We start from the raw sequence: 14857 nt of genomic DNA on the forward strand, positions 1-14857 counted from the left end.
CAGTATTTTGAAAGTCTCGATCATATCCCCTCACAGTCTCCTTTTCTCAAGGGAGAACAATCCCAGTCTCTTAAATTGTTCCTTATTCCAAGTTCTCCATACCTTTTATTAGCTTCGTTGCTCGTCTTTGCACCTTCTCTAGCAGTTTTATATCCTTCTTTAGATTGGGAGACCAATGTTGGACACAGTATTCCAAGTGTGGTCTGACCATCGCCCTATAAAGCGGCATTATAACTTTCTCTGATCTACTCGTGATTCCTTTCTTTATCATGCCTAACATTCTTTGCCGCTGACGCACATTGTGCCGACGGTTTCAGGGTCCTATCAGTACACTCAGGTCCTTTTCTTGTTCGCTCTTACCCAGAGTTGCACCTGACATTCTATACTCGTGTTCCTTGTTTTTCTGCCTAAATGCATTACTTTGCACTTTTCCAAGTTAAACTTCATCTGCATTTCTCCGCCCATTTCTCTAACTGACACTAGTCACTCTGGAGTTCCTCGCTGTCCTGCGATCTGATTGACCGGCATAGCTTTGTGTCATCTGTAAACTTGATCTCACTGGATGTTCCTTCTAGGTCATTGATGAAAATATTAAATAAGATGGACCCAAGTCCTGAGCCCTGGGGCACACCGCTAGTCACTTTCTCCCAGTCTGAGAACTTCCCATTTATGCCCACTCTCTGCTTTCTGTTCTCCAGCCATTTGCCTATCCATCTTAGTACATCTCCCTCTATTTCATGGCTTTGTAGTTTCCTGAGAAGTCTTTCATGTGGAACCTTGTTGAACGCTTTCTGGAAGTCCAAGTATATTATGTCCACCGGTTCTCCACTATCAATTTGTTTGTTCACGGTCTCAAAAAATTGAAGTAAATTCGTCAAACATGATTTCCCTTTCCTGAAGCCATGTTGACTGGCTCTCATCAGGTCGTGTGTATCCAAGTGCCGGACTATGCTATCTTTAATCAGTTCTTCAACCATCTTTCCAGGGACAGACGTAAAACTCAGAGGTCTGTAGTTGCCTGGTTTTCCTGTTGATCCTTTTTTGAAAATTGGCGTGACGTTCGCTATCTTCCAATCATCCGGTATCTGTCCGTTATCTGTCTAGGACTCGATGACCTCGAGTGGAAAACGAAGGTGAGGCCTCTCTGGAGTATTGATATCCCAGCGAATAAGCAGACTGAGATGAAGCACTGGGAGAAGCGGAGCTCTCAGGTTCTGCTATTGGTGTCCTGGATTCAGGAATTGGAGGCCTCGAAGAGCTGGATGAGGAAGGCTGCTCTCTTGAAGAGGACCTGCGCCTCAATGGGTGCCTCGACCGGCGATGAGAGTTTTGCCTGGAAGCAAGTCTCGTGCGAGGTGGAGACTTCGCCCTATGCCTCGAAACGGACAATGCCTTATGTGAGGATATAGGGCTGGAAGCTGTAGATTGAAGTCCCATAGACTCAGTGGTTTGGATCAAGGAATCTCGAAGCAGTCACAAAGACTCAGCTCCTTGTATGGAGTGTGAGGATTCCAGATCAGACACTCGCAAAGACTAGACTCCTTGCATAGAGTGTGTAGATTCAGCTCGAGGCACCTCTTGTGAGACTGCTGAGTGCCCAGGCTGGACTTCAGGAAGCAGAGTTGAGGCAGGACTATATTTGGTCAGTAACTGAACAAATTCCCGCTCTAAAATGGTCTGAATGGTAGCCTGCAATTGTGGAACCGTGTCTGAAACTGGACAACTTGCTGAGGCTAAATGCTCCGAGGATGAAGAGGAAGAATGCTTCGACTTGGAGGAATGATGCTTAGGTAGCTTGAGGACCACCGCTGGAACTGCCTGCTGAGGTATCTGACCTGAGGGAAGCTCAGGAGAAGACTTGGCAGATTTACTTGGTTGAGGACGTTCCAAATGAGGAAGGTCTGATGAGAGTCGAGGTCAAGGAGGCAGGAGGACACCCTATAGCAGGCTTGACTGAATCGGAGATCGAGGGTGTAGTAGGGATTTCCATCCCGAAAATCTTCTCCACTTGAACTCGACAACGTTTGAGGGCTTGAGGTTGAAGGGTAGCACAGCGAATGCACGACTCCGGGCAGTGGTTAGGGCCCAAACACTGAAGGCACCAACAGTGTGGGTCAGTGAGGGATATCGCACGCTGGCACTGGCTACATTTCTTAAAGCTTGTGACCGACTAGGACATAGAAGGAAAAATAGCCGTCGCAAAGTCGAAGCCTGCAGACTGAGGGCGTGCAACAGGCCCCGCCGTCACTCGATGAAAAAGTTTAACTTTTTTTGTTTTTGAAACAATGACTGAAAGAAAACACAGCAACACGGTAGTAAAGAAATAAAACACGAGCCACGGTGAGAGAAGGCACGAAGCGAACTAAGTTCAGTGCAGAGCGTGAAGGACTTCTCGGCTCCGTGGAAAACTGAGCCCTCCCAGGATTCAAACTTAATAAAAATTGAAACTATAAACCATGTAAAATCAGATCAAATAAAAATAGGGTTAATAAATGTACGCTCGTTAAAAAATAAACATCATTTGGTGAAAGATCTTATTACACAATCATCTTATAAAATACTATGTTTGGTAGAAACTTGGCTCACTGAGGGGGAGGAAGCTTACCTCTCTTACGCTTGCCCCCCAGGTTTTTCCTTCATCTTTAATCACCGCCTTCAGAAACGGGGAGGAGGTTTAGCAGTTATTTTTCAAGACTCATTAGTGATAAGGTTAGATTCATCCCCTATAAACACCCCAATTGAATTCCTTCAATTTTCTTTAAGGACTAAACCTAAATTAGATATCCTCCTAATTTATCTTCCACCACCAATCAATAGTAATTTATTTTATTTACAATCACTGCTTTTTGATTTTGGTTCATCTACCTCTAATCCCTTGGTCTTAGGAGATTTTAATATTCATTTCGAGGATTTAAACAATATCTATACTAAAGACATTCTTCCCCATCTTAGATTGTTAGATTTATCTCCATTATTTTCAGTTCCAACACATATAGCTGGTCATACGATCGATATGATCTTAACTTCTATATCTTCATCAAACAAATTTCACTTCCAATTTCATTCTTCACAGCCAGTACCCTGGTCAGATCACTTTTTAATATCAATAACTTTTAGAGCAGTACCATCCAAACCAAATAAAATTTCCCAAATTAGACAGTTTAAAGATTTTAGGAAACTATCAGTTGAATCAATTTCATCAAACTTTTGCCTTGATTTTAGAGATTTAAAATCAACCACTTTAGAAGACCTTTTAAATAAATGGCAGAATGCTACTCAGCTCCTAATTGATAAACTAGCCCCAACCCAAACAAAACATATCTCTTCACGTCAGAAAACTAATCCATGGTTTAATTCAGAACTAGACTTAATTAAAAAACAACTGCGTTTGTTGGAACGAAAATGGAGGAAAGACAAAAATCATTCAAATTTTTCAAAGTTTAAAGACCATACAACATACTACAAGGAAAAAATAATTCATGTAAAATCGAAATATTACTCTAAGCAAATTATTCAGGCCAAGAATACTACCGTACTATATAATATTTTAAAATCAATTAACCAACAATCCAAAAACCTTTTTCACGACACTAAACCTCTTCCGACTGCACAAGAGTTGATAAAATTAAACAAATCAGAAATAACTTCACATTAAAACAACAATCTATAACTACATCAGATCAAGAATTTAATTCATCACTTTCCTCAAAATGTTCTCACTTTAATATTCCCAGTCTTAAAGACTTAGAAATGATTATTAAAACCATCAATCATAAAGGAACATTTACTGAATCAATTCCCCCTACCATCCTCAAGAAATACTTTTCAATATTTGGTCCCTACATACATATTCTAATCAACATTAGTTTACAACAAAGTAAAGTACCACTAGCTTGGAAAAAATCCACTATACGCCCAGTTCTTAAAGATCAAAAAATTGGTTCCGATATAAAAACTAATTACAGGCCAATTGCTAATATTCCGTACTTAGCCAAAATAACTGAAAAAATCATTTTTAACCAAATATCTGAATACATTGAAAAAACCAATGTACTACATCCAAATCAAACCGGATTTAGACAAAATCATTCTACAGAACATTCTTTAATTGGTATGACAACATCTATATTATATCATTTAGATCACCATACATCCGTAATTTTGATATCTCTTGATCTATCGTCTGCCTTTGACACTATTGATCATAGGCTCTTAATAAATAGGCTTCAATCAATTGGCTTAACTGATCAAGTTCTGCTTTGGTTCCAGTCGTACTTCGATAACCATTCATCGAATGTCTCTTTTAATGATGCCACTTCAAACAGTTATTCACTGCCTTATGGAATCCCCCAAGGATCAATACTTTCTCCTATTTTATTTAATATTTTCCTTGCTCCTCTAATGACATTGTGTCAATCTATTGGATTTACAGTATTTGCCTACGCAGACGATATACAACTATTACATCCAATTAATACCAAAAATCCTCAAGAAATAGCAATAATAAACGATAAATTGGATCAAATTCATTACTGGCTAGAAACTAATAAACTAGCTTTAAATATTCAGAAAACTAATGTTATGCTCTTCCCATGGAAAGATTGTGAAACACTTCTCTTTCCTATCTCTATTAAAGGCATTTCTCTGCAGATGACCAAAAATATCAGGATTCTAGGAGTAATATTTGATAATAAATTATCATTCCACGACCATATAAGCCAAGTGGTTAAATCTACTTTTTACAGACTCCGCCAAATTCGATCTGTGTCAAAATTTTTATGTGCACAATCCTTGAACATCTTACTTCATTCCCTTGTAATCTCTAAAATTGATTACTGTAATGCCTTATTTATAGGTTTGCCACAAAAAGAGCTCAGGCGTTTACAAATAATTCAGAACGCCTCCATTAAAATCATTTATAAAGCCAAAAAATTTGATCATGTTTCACCACTACTCAAGGAGGCACACTGGCTCCCAGTAGCACATCGCATTATATATAAACAATGCTTGCTTACTTTTAAAGCTTTAGAATTCAAAACTCCTGCCTTTATTTTTAGACTCTTAATACCTTATACTACTTCTAGATCTCTTAGATCACAAGATCAACATTTATTAGCTATCCCCTCGTTAAAAGTTATTAACACAAGGCGCAATACAATCTTTTCAATAACAGCTCCTCAGTCCTGGAATGATCTCCCACTCTATTTAAGACAAGAAAAGAACATGGATAAATTTAAGATCAAACTTAAAAGTTTTTTATTTACAGATGCTTTTAACGATTAAAATTCTTCTTCACTGCCAATCTAATTTTCTTCGTCAATCGTTATTGTCTCCCCTCCTAATGTACTTCCCTCGAATTATTGAATTTAACAATGAATGTAACCATTAAATAACTTCCCTTTTGTTTTACTATTATACGTAGAAATTTTCAACTTAAATGTATTGATATCTGTATAAGTAATGTTTACTTTTTTTTTTTTTACCCAAATCATTGTATGTCCGAATGATATGTTACCTATATTTGTGAACAATTTGTACATCGCCTAGAATTTTGAATAGGCGATAAATCAAGCTAATTAATAAACTTGGATAAACTTGGAGACATGCCCTGTGCTGGGCGGGAAGGCACTCGCGCATGCGCAGTGCTGCATACTCGAAACTTATGAGTTTCTTCAAGCAAGTCTGCTTGCGCGGCTGAGGGTGAGGCTCCGTGGATGACATCACCCACATGTGAGAATAGGCTGCCTGCTTGTACTGAGATAAATCTACTGTTCCTAAAAGTACACTACTACAATAACCATAGTGCTTGTAGGTATCCTGTAAATATTTCTATGTTCCAGGAGGGCTCATATATCTGTATAGAAATAAATGTTAATGTGGCAGTTACACCTGGGTCTTATTGTTCAAAGTCCACTGTACTGATTGCTAGGCTTCCCTTTATGCTTGCTTATTGCTGTTAGGAATGACTGTAGTGTTAATACTGAAGCTGTCATAGGGCCAGGTATCCACTATCACTTTCACCTCTTAGGGGAGGGGGGTCATGCCTTCATCCTTTCACTGGTCAGCTCAATCAGGATATTTTTTTTATACCTTGGACATGATTGAAATAGGTCTCTCTGGTTTTTGTCTTGGGCATTTTTTCCCATTCCTTTGTCACTGAAAGACGGTCTGCCCAAAACACATTCCTAACACACCTCCTTGCTATTTGGATGAACTGCAGTGTAACTCGTCTAAATTCTGTCTTTCAAAAATTGCATTTCAGACATTTTTGGCAGATGAGCGTTATTTTTGGCATTTTGAGGTGTCCATCTGCTTCAAAAATGAGTGCCTTAATGTCATATGTCTGCACATTTTTAGGGTCAGTCTTCAATATTATTTTCAATTTTAAATGCTGATGCTGTTCATATATAGTATCAATTTCATAATTTCTTTTTGAGATGAGGTTTCTGACTTGCACTTTTGATGTCCTGACTTTTTCCTTTTTAACAAGATTTTTTTTCTAAATAAAATCATTTTATTGACATCTATTTGAAACATTATATACTTCAGTAATTTAATTGTCTACTAAACATGCTATATAAAATTTGTAACTTATTGCTGACATTAATGGTTTATTCATTTCAGTCCAATAAATCTATTTTTTGTTTGTTTTAGCTATGATGGGACAAATAAAATGCAAAGCAGAATAAAAACAACCTATTTAGTAGTGCAGCTGAGTTGTGTTTTAATGTCAAGAGTACTGTCCCCTCAAAGCACGGTATTCTCTCTAGAGCAGGCATGTCCAACATAAAACAAGTCATGATCTACTTTTTCCAGCCTAAAGTGCTGGTGATCTACCTCCATGAAAATTAAGTTTCAAATTAAATTTTATCCCAATAAAGTTGGAGGATTTCCACCCCCCCACCACACACACACATATTTTTAATGAACATTCTGCCATTTACTTGGATGTGATCAGCTGTAAAGCAAAAACAAAACAGAGAGATGAAGATCCAGTAAGTATTGCAAGGGGAAATGGAAAGTACATTTTTTGTTAAAGTTTTATTGAGTAATAACTTTCTTTAACTGCCTTAATAACTTAACTTTTATTGAGTAATTTGTGTTAAATTTAGGTCAAGTATTGATCCAGGCTGATCTTGCACAATCTTTAATATTTCGCTCTTGCTCATTAGTGAGATGTCTGAGCCTGCATTTCATCCACTAGCTTTTTGAAGTTGGGTGAATATTGCATGAGGGCCAGTCTCAGGGAATCCTGGAGATGTTCATCTGTCATGTTGGAACGTGTACTCTGTCATTTTCAGATGGGAAAACACAGATTCACACAAATAAGTTGAACTGAAACAGGAGTATACAGCTTCACTGCATCTTCTCAAGTTGGGAAATTTGTCTCTAGGCACTAGCTTCCAAAATGATTCTTGCTCAACACGGGTCTTGAAAAAAATGTCATTGTTAAGGGTTAATACAGTGGTACCTTGGTTTACGAGCATAATTCGTTCTAGAAGCATGCTCGTAAACCAAAACACTCGTATATCAAAGCAACTTTTCCCATAAGAGTTAGTGTAAACTAGAACAATTTGTTCCACATTCCCAAAAGCTTAGTTACCATTAGCGACGCTTCCACCGCTGCCTCTGCCACAGACTATCCACACGGCTCCTCCAGTTCTCTGTTGCTGTTCACTGCCTCACTAATGTTCGCTGCCTCTCACTGTGGGTTGTGCGGGTAGTGATGGTGCGCCCCGGTTGCAGGGTGCTGGCTGTAAGCAAACCACCGCGCCACAGAGCCCGACTAGGCACCGTTGGCCCTGCCGCTCCCGAACACTGCCCCCCCCACCCCCTCCGGATGCCACTACCCCCTCTGCCGGGACTCTCAGGTGCGGATGCACTCCGACTCCCATGCTCCACCTGAGGCCACCAGCACTGCTATCACCTCCTCCTCACCTCCTCCCCACCCCTCCCCGACTGGCCCTGTCCTTATCCCTATGCCGCTGGTGATAGAAAGTGCCTGCCGCCAGTCTGCTGCTGAGCCTTGAGCGTCTGCGCATGCTCAGGCCTTCTGGATCTCACCCTCTCCGAGATTTTCATGAGATCTCGAGTCTCATGAGAATCTCGGTGAGGGTGAGATCCAGAAGGTCTTGAGCATGCACAGATGCTCAAGGCTCAGCAGCAGACTGGCGGCAGGCTCTTTCTAACTCTGGCGGCACATGAGTAAGGACAGGGCCGGTTAGTAGATGGGGAGGAGACGATCGTGAAAAAAGGGAGCAGCGCCGGTGGCCTCGGAGGGAGCAATTCTGCTGGTTCCAGCGGTTGAGTCGGGTGGGGGGCTCGCAAATCGAGTCAATGCTCGGTTTGCGAGTTACAGTTTGCTCGAGTGTTTTGCTCGTCTTGCAAAACACTCGTAAACCGAGGTTTGACTGTATTTCGTTTTCAAGAGATGGCTTGTTCAATGAGTAATTTTTATTATTAATGTCTTTATTTAGTTTTCAAATACATTTCCAAGCATAATCATCTTGAACAGAAAGATTGACAGAAATTAAGAAACAATGAGATAAAGAATATAGTTCCAAGAGATCAGAAAATTTCCTATCATTCTCAAGTCCTCAATTATGAGGGTTCCAAGATTCATTAAGTGACTAAACATAATACAATCAAAATAGTTAATCAAGGAAAAAAAAACAGCCTATAATGGTAGGAGATTAATTCTATATTAAATGAAGTTGTTATATCTTATACTTTATCAAGGTGTTTTAGAGATAAGAAACCAGTCAACAGATGGGTCAAAGAAAACATATTTAAAGGATTTATATCTGATTATGCACTTGCATGGATAATGCAAAAAAAAAAAAACAACTCCACCCATAGAAGTAACTGCTGGTCTCATTAATAAAAAATCTCTCTTTCTCTGAGTATCTTTGGAGACATCTGGAAACATCAATATTTTTTGTCCCCAAAATTTTTTTGATTTATTTAAAAAAAATAACCTCATTATCCATTCCTTATCAGGCGCAAGAGCCACTGTTACTAATAAAGTTGCTGGTTTCACTAATATTTCCTCTGGAGTTTCCAGCAGTTCAGAAACATCAAGAGGCTTATCTTGATCATTTTGGTATTGATCTAAATGTTCCTGTCGTTTCTTATCTGGAAGGTAATATACTTTAACAAAAGGAGGTAATGACTGTTCTGGAACATTCAAGACTTCAAGAAAATATCTCTTCAACATATCTCGAAGTGTTGTGATGGGATTTTTAGGAAAATTTAAAATCTGCAGGTTATTAGCCCTATTATAATTTTCAAGAGATTCTAATTTTCGCCGAATACTGTTACTATCTTTAATTTGCATTTCCTGAAAGTTTTTAATTGTTTTCAATTCCATATTCAATTTTTGAGTCTCACTTTTACCTATTTCAATTTCTTCTTTCTGTAATTTTAAAATTTCCTTCAATCTCTTTGATATGTGGGGACAAGGTTTTACCCAAGTTCACTACTAAGTCCCAAATAGTCTCCAACATTACTTCTGGTGGTTTTGTTAGTAGAGAAAAGTCCTGCAGTGGCATAACAGGCTTACCAAGTGCTGGCTTCTCTTCCAAAGTCCCTTGCACTCGCTCCTCCATAGATTTCCCAGCCACAGGTAGCTCCAGGGAAGTTACTTCCCCCGCTGACTCCAATAACAAGCTCTCAGCTGAACTAGCCTCTCGCGGTGTGAGCCCTGTCTCTTCGGGGCATGCTCAATTCCTGCGGAGAGCTTGCTTGCTATGGCGGTGGGGGTGGATCTCTGTTGGCCAGGCTCAGCATGGTGTCAAGCCCCAAGTCATCCGCTTCGGCGTCACTTGCCGGCATCAACAGCAGGCGATTCCCGGACTGCTCCAATCCTCCGGTAAGACGTCGTAAGATTTCATCAATCGTGCCACTAGAAGGGATCCCGGGATATCGGGGGGCTCCACCAGATCCTTTCCCCCTTCTTTTCGGATTGTATCCAGCGAAATAGGTATGAAATAGGAGAAAATCAATAGGCGTTTCTCCCATTACCAGCTTCTGCGGTCATATTGGATAATGAGTAATTTTTATTAATAGCAGCTGCAGTTTCTTTAATGTCCACATCTATTTTGAATGGGTATGACAAGTACTCCACAACTGTTCTAATTTTTTGGAAGTCACAGAATCGATATCTTCAAATTCCTGGATAACAGAACAGATTTCTCTCACATACCTCTCGTTCTGAAAAACAAAATTTGGATATTGTACCAGATGGTCCTGCGTATTAGGAAAATGATCGAAAGTGTTGTTTGCAAGGTCAGTCGTCATTAGCTCAAATTTGCTCTTGTAGGATGAAACTACTCATCTCGCCAATGCATTTGTTTTTACCTTGTAGTTCAAGGTTCATATTACTTAGTTCATCTGTAAAGTCAGTGAGAAATGCCAGATCACATAACCACTCCTCATCTTTCAACTCTGCTTGGTCATTTCCCCTCTCCTTCAAAAAACTTATTTCGTTCAGCAAATCACAAATCTTTGTAGAAATTTATGCCTACTTAGCCACCTTACATCTGTGTGCAAAATGATTTCCGCTGCCCCTTCAAGAGTAAGATTGAAAAGCCATCTTTGAAGTGATCTTCCATGAACTGAATTTACAATTTTGAAAGTGATGTCCATGACAGTCTTTGTATTGAGTCTCTTGCTTGCCAAAACTTGCTGGTGAATGATGCAGTGGTAAGAAAGGAAATCTACAAGTCCCAGAAGATACTTTACCTCCATTCTCTCAAGTGTATTACCTCAATCACAGAAAAAAATAATCTGATCAAGCACCATTGAATGTATCTGAAATTTTGGAAACGACTGATAAGGATATAGTAACATCTTCCACATTGATATTAACAGTAGCTCTTTTGATGGATACAGTATGGTTATTGAGGCTTTCCTTTAAAAATAAACAGAAAGAATTTCTTGAATGTAAAATTCAAATGTATCCCAGTCTTTCAAGAGAAACTCAAAAACACCGGAGAATTTCTTCTTTTGAAACCAGGGGTCATTCTGATGGGGGCTACGTTTTATCTAAGACATCCTTGCAAGCATATTATTTGCCACCGCTCAGTTAAATATGTTTTCTTTGAACCTCAACAGTTAACTGCTTTCTTCGCTTTATCCCAAATGGATGTAGAAAAATCAAGTGCTCTATAATTTAAATAAGTAACACCTACCTCAGCACTATGAATAGCATATTCTAAGATAGTTATATTTTCCTAATTTCTCGCTTAGCTTGGATCCAAATATGGAGGACTTGAGTTTTGTTAGGTAAAATATACATTCATTTGTTCTAAGATATCAAGGTATAAAGTTTTATACTTTGAAATATTAATGTCTTGTCTAACAACTTTCTGTACAAGTGTATACTTGATTTGTAATTTGAAAATTAATAAATAAATAAAAAAGAAAGGAAATCTGGGAAGTCATCATGCTGTCTACAGAGGGCTATGAAACCCTTAACCTCACTTGTCATTTTTCTTGCTCCATCAGTAGTGATGGAAACAAGTCTATGCAATGGAAGATTACACTGTCACAAAAGAATGGAAAGAACGGAATATTTCCTGACTGGTAGTTCTCCCTTTTAAAGAAATCATTCCAAGTAGTTCTTCTTTAACACTGAAGTCTTCAAAAACCATTCGGATAAAGACTAGTAACTGGGCTATCTATGTCTCTTATGTCTGTAGTTGGAGTGAGAAAGCAACACAATTTGAAACATCCTCCAAAAATTGTTCAGTTGCGTCTCCACACATCTTTTCTATTCACTGCACAACGGTGTTTCTTGACAATTGTACATCTTGAATAGCAGCTATGATCTCTTTCTTATCGTTAAATCCTTCAAAAAGATTGTCAGCTGCTTCAAGAAAACAATCTTTTACAAATTCCCCTTCAGTGAAAGGTTTGCATTTCTTTGCGATCAGGTTGCTGACCTTGAAGGATGTGACCTTGGCTTTGCCATCAACTGTTGCTGAGTAGCCAATTTCAACTTAAGTTCTTTGAGCTTCAGTTTACAAATTTCACTTTTGTGTGGAAAATCAGCATCAAACTTATTACTATGCAGAGCCTTATAATGACATTCCAGATTACCCTTTTTGGGCAAGGATACTGGGATGTTACAAATTAGACAACAGCACTTGTCTCTCACCATGATGAAGTAGTCCATTTCCCATTCATCATGAAAGTGGTAGGTTTTGCTCTTCTTTGGAACACTCATCTTTGTTATACAGGGGTGGCTGGATATAAGAAGGCCAAATCTGCTAAGTTAGTGTAAACACTGGCTGAATCTGGTCCAAAACTGTCACTGTCCCAAAGTATTGAAGACCTTTGGATGATGTGCAATATAAGGACTGGAGAAGTAAAAATAAGAATACATCATATTGGCACCAATAATCAAATACCACCAAACAATCATCAAAAAAACTCAAACACCTGTTCAGCAAACCAGATAAAATCAAATACTGCCAAACAAGTTCAAATACCACCACATACGTTTTAATAAATTCTGCACACAGTAGATTCAACGCAAAAGCAAAGCAAAATAAAATTGCAGTGTAGAATCAACACAAAGGCTAGGCAAAATAAAATTGCAGAGGCAAGCAAAAGTCAGTGGTTTGAACCAATTTGAAGGCAAGACATAGGCAAGTTAGAACAAAATTGGAAAAGCCCGCCAAAATCACCAAATTCTTGACACTTTGTTGTGTCTGCCTGAAAACGTTTAATGAAAGCGAACTATAAAGCGACCAACGACCAGCACACAACACAACTAATACGGTAAGTGTATTCAGGTGGCAAATAGATAGCAAATAGATAGCACCTGGTATATAATACACTTCTAAGGGGTGTTGTGGCATTGGAAATACACCAGGAGGAGAATCTAGTCCATTTTTGGGAGTAGCATTGTCGAGTAGCAGGCTTCCTGGAAGCCTCCAAAACCTCCCTCACTGCTTGAGAAAACTGGTGAGGAGTTATATTGAAAGGAACCAAGCTGTCAGGTGGAGGGACTGCAGATTGGGATGAAGTAGTGAACCTTGATGTTGAGTGAGAAGTGAAGGAAACACTGGAAGAAGTATGGGCTCCCTGCTGCTGAGTTGAAGTAGAAGGGAGAACCAAGGTTGTCTGGGCCACCGAGGAGCAATTAGAATCATGGTGGCATGGTCTGATCTCAACTTGACCAGAGTCTTCTGAATGAGAGGAAAAGGAGGAAACGCATATAGGAAGCGATTCTCCCAATCCAGCAGAAAAGCGTCTGCCTCGAGGCGGAGAGGAGTGTAGATCCTGGAGCAAAACTGAGGCAGCTTGAAGTTGTGGGGGGCTGCAAAGAGGTCTATCTGAGGTGTCCCCCATTGTGCAAATATCTGATGAAGGGGTTTGGAATTGAGCGTCCATTCGTGAGGTTGGAGAAGACGGCTCAATTTGTCTGCCAAGACATTGTCCTTCCCCTGAATGTAGACAGCCCTGAGGAAGGTGTTGTGGCGGACCGCCCAATCCCAGACTCGAAGAGCTTCCTGGCAAAGGGAGGCCGAGCCCGTGCCCCCTTGCTTGTTTACATAATACATGGCGACCTGATTGTCGTTGCGAATTAGGACCACCATGTCGTGAAGCAGATGTTGAAAAGCCTGAAGAGCATTGAAGATGGCTCTGAGCTCCAGAAGATTGATTTGATGGAGTCGTTCCGCACTGGTCCAGAACCCCTGAGTGCGAAGACCATCCAGATGAGCTCCCCATGCATAGTTCGATGAATCGGTCGTGAGAACCTTCTGGTGGGGAGGAGAGTGAAACAGCAAACCTCTGGATAGATTCGAAGAGGTCATCCACCAAAGAAGAGACTGCCGTAGAGCAGGAGTGACTACAATGTGGCGGGACAATGGGTCGGACACCTGAGTCCACTGAGATGCCAAGGTCCATTGAGGAATTCTGAGATGTAGTCTGGCAAAAGGCGTCACATGAACTGTGGATGCCATGTGACCCAAGAGGACCATCATGTGTCTCGCTGAGATGGACGGGCGAGAAGACACCGACTGGCAGAGTAGAAGAAGAACATCCATGCGCTGAGGAGGGAGGAACGCTCGAAGTTGGATGGTATCCAGGACCGCCCCGATGAAGGGGAGAGTCTGGGTGGGCTGAAGATGTGACTTGGGAAAGTTGATCTCGAAGCCCAAGCTCTGCAGAAAACAAATCGTGGTCAAGGTCGCCGAAATGACCTCTGGGGCCGACGGGGCCTTGATGAGCCAGTCGTCGAGGTATGGAAACACCTGAAGACCCATGTTCCGGAGTGCAGCGGCCACCACCACCAGACACTTCGTGAAGACTCTGGGCGAAGAGGAAAGGCCAAATGGAAGCACTCGATACTGCAGATGTAGATGTCCCACCCGAAATCTGAGGAACTTGCGGGAGGCCGGATGAATCGGGATGTGAGTGTAGGCCTCCTTGAGGTCCAGAGAGCATAACCAATCGTTCTGCTCGAGGAGGGGATAGAGAGAGGCAAGGGTCAGCATACGGAACCGCTCCTTGACCAAAAACTTGTTGAGGACTCGAAGGTCCAAAATGGGCCGCAGATCGCCCGTCTTCTTCGGAACTAGGAAATACCTGGAGTAAAACCCTTGGTTTTGCTGATCTAACGGGACCGGCTCGACGGCCCGAAGCCGAAGCAAAGCTTGGGCCTCCTGGAGAAGAAGAGCGGTCTGCGTTAAGTTTGAAGGATACTCTCTTGGAGGGTGGTCCGGGGGGACCCGTTGGAAATGAAGAGAGTATCCCTCTCTTACGATGGTAAGGACCCAAAGGTCTGTGGTGATCGCCTCCCATCAATGACAAAAATGATGGAGACGACCCCCTATGGGAAAAA

The sequence above is a fragment of the Geotrypetes seraphini genome, chromosome 4, assembly GCF_902459505.1.
Source record: "Geotrypetes seraphini chromosome 4, aGeoSer1.1, whole genome shotgun sequence".
NCBI lineage: Eukaryota > Metazoa > Chordata > Amphibia > Gymnophiona > Dermophiidae > Geotrypetes > Geotrypetes seraphini.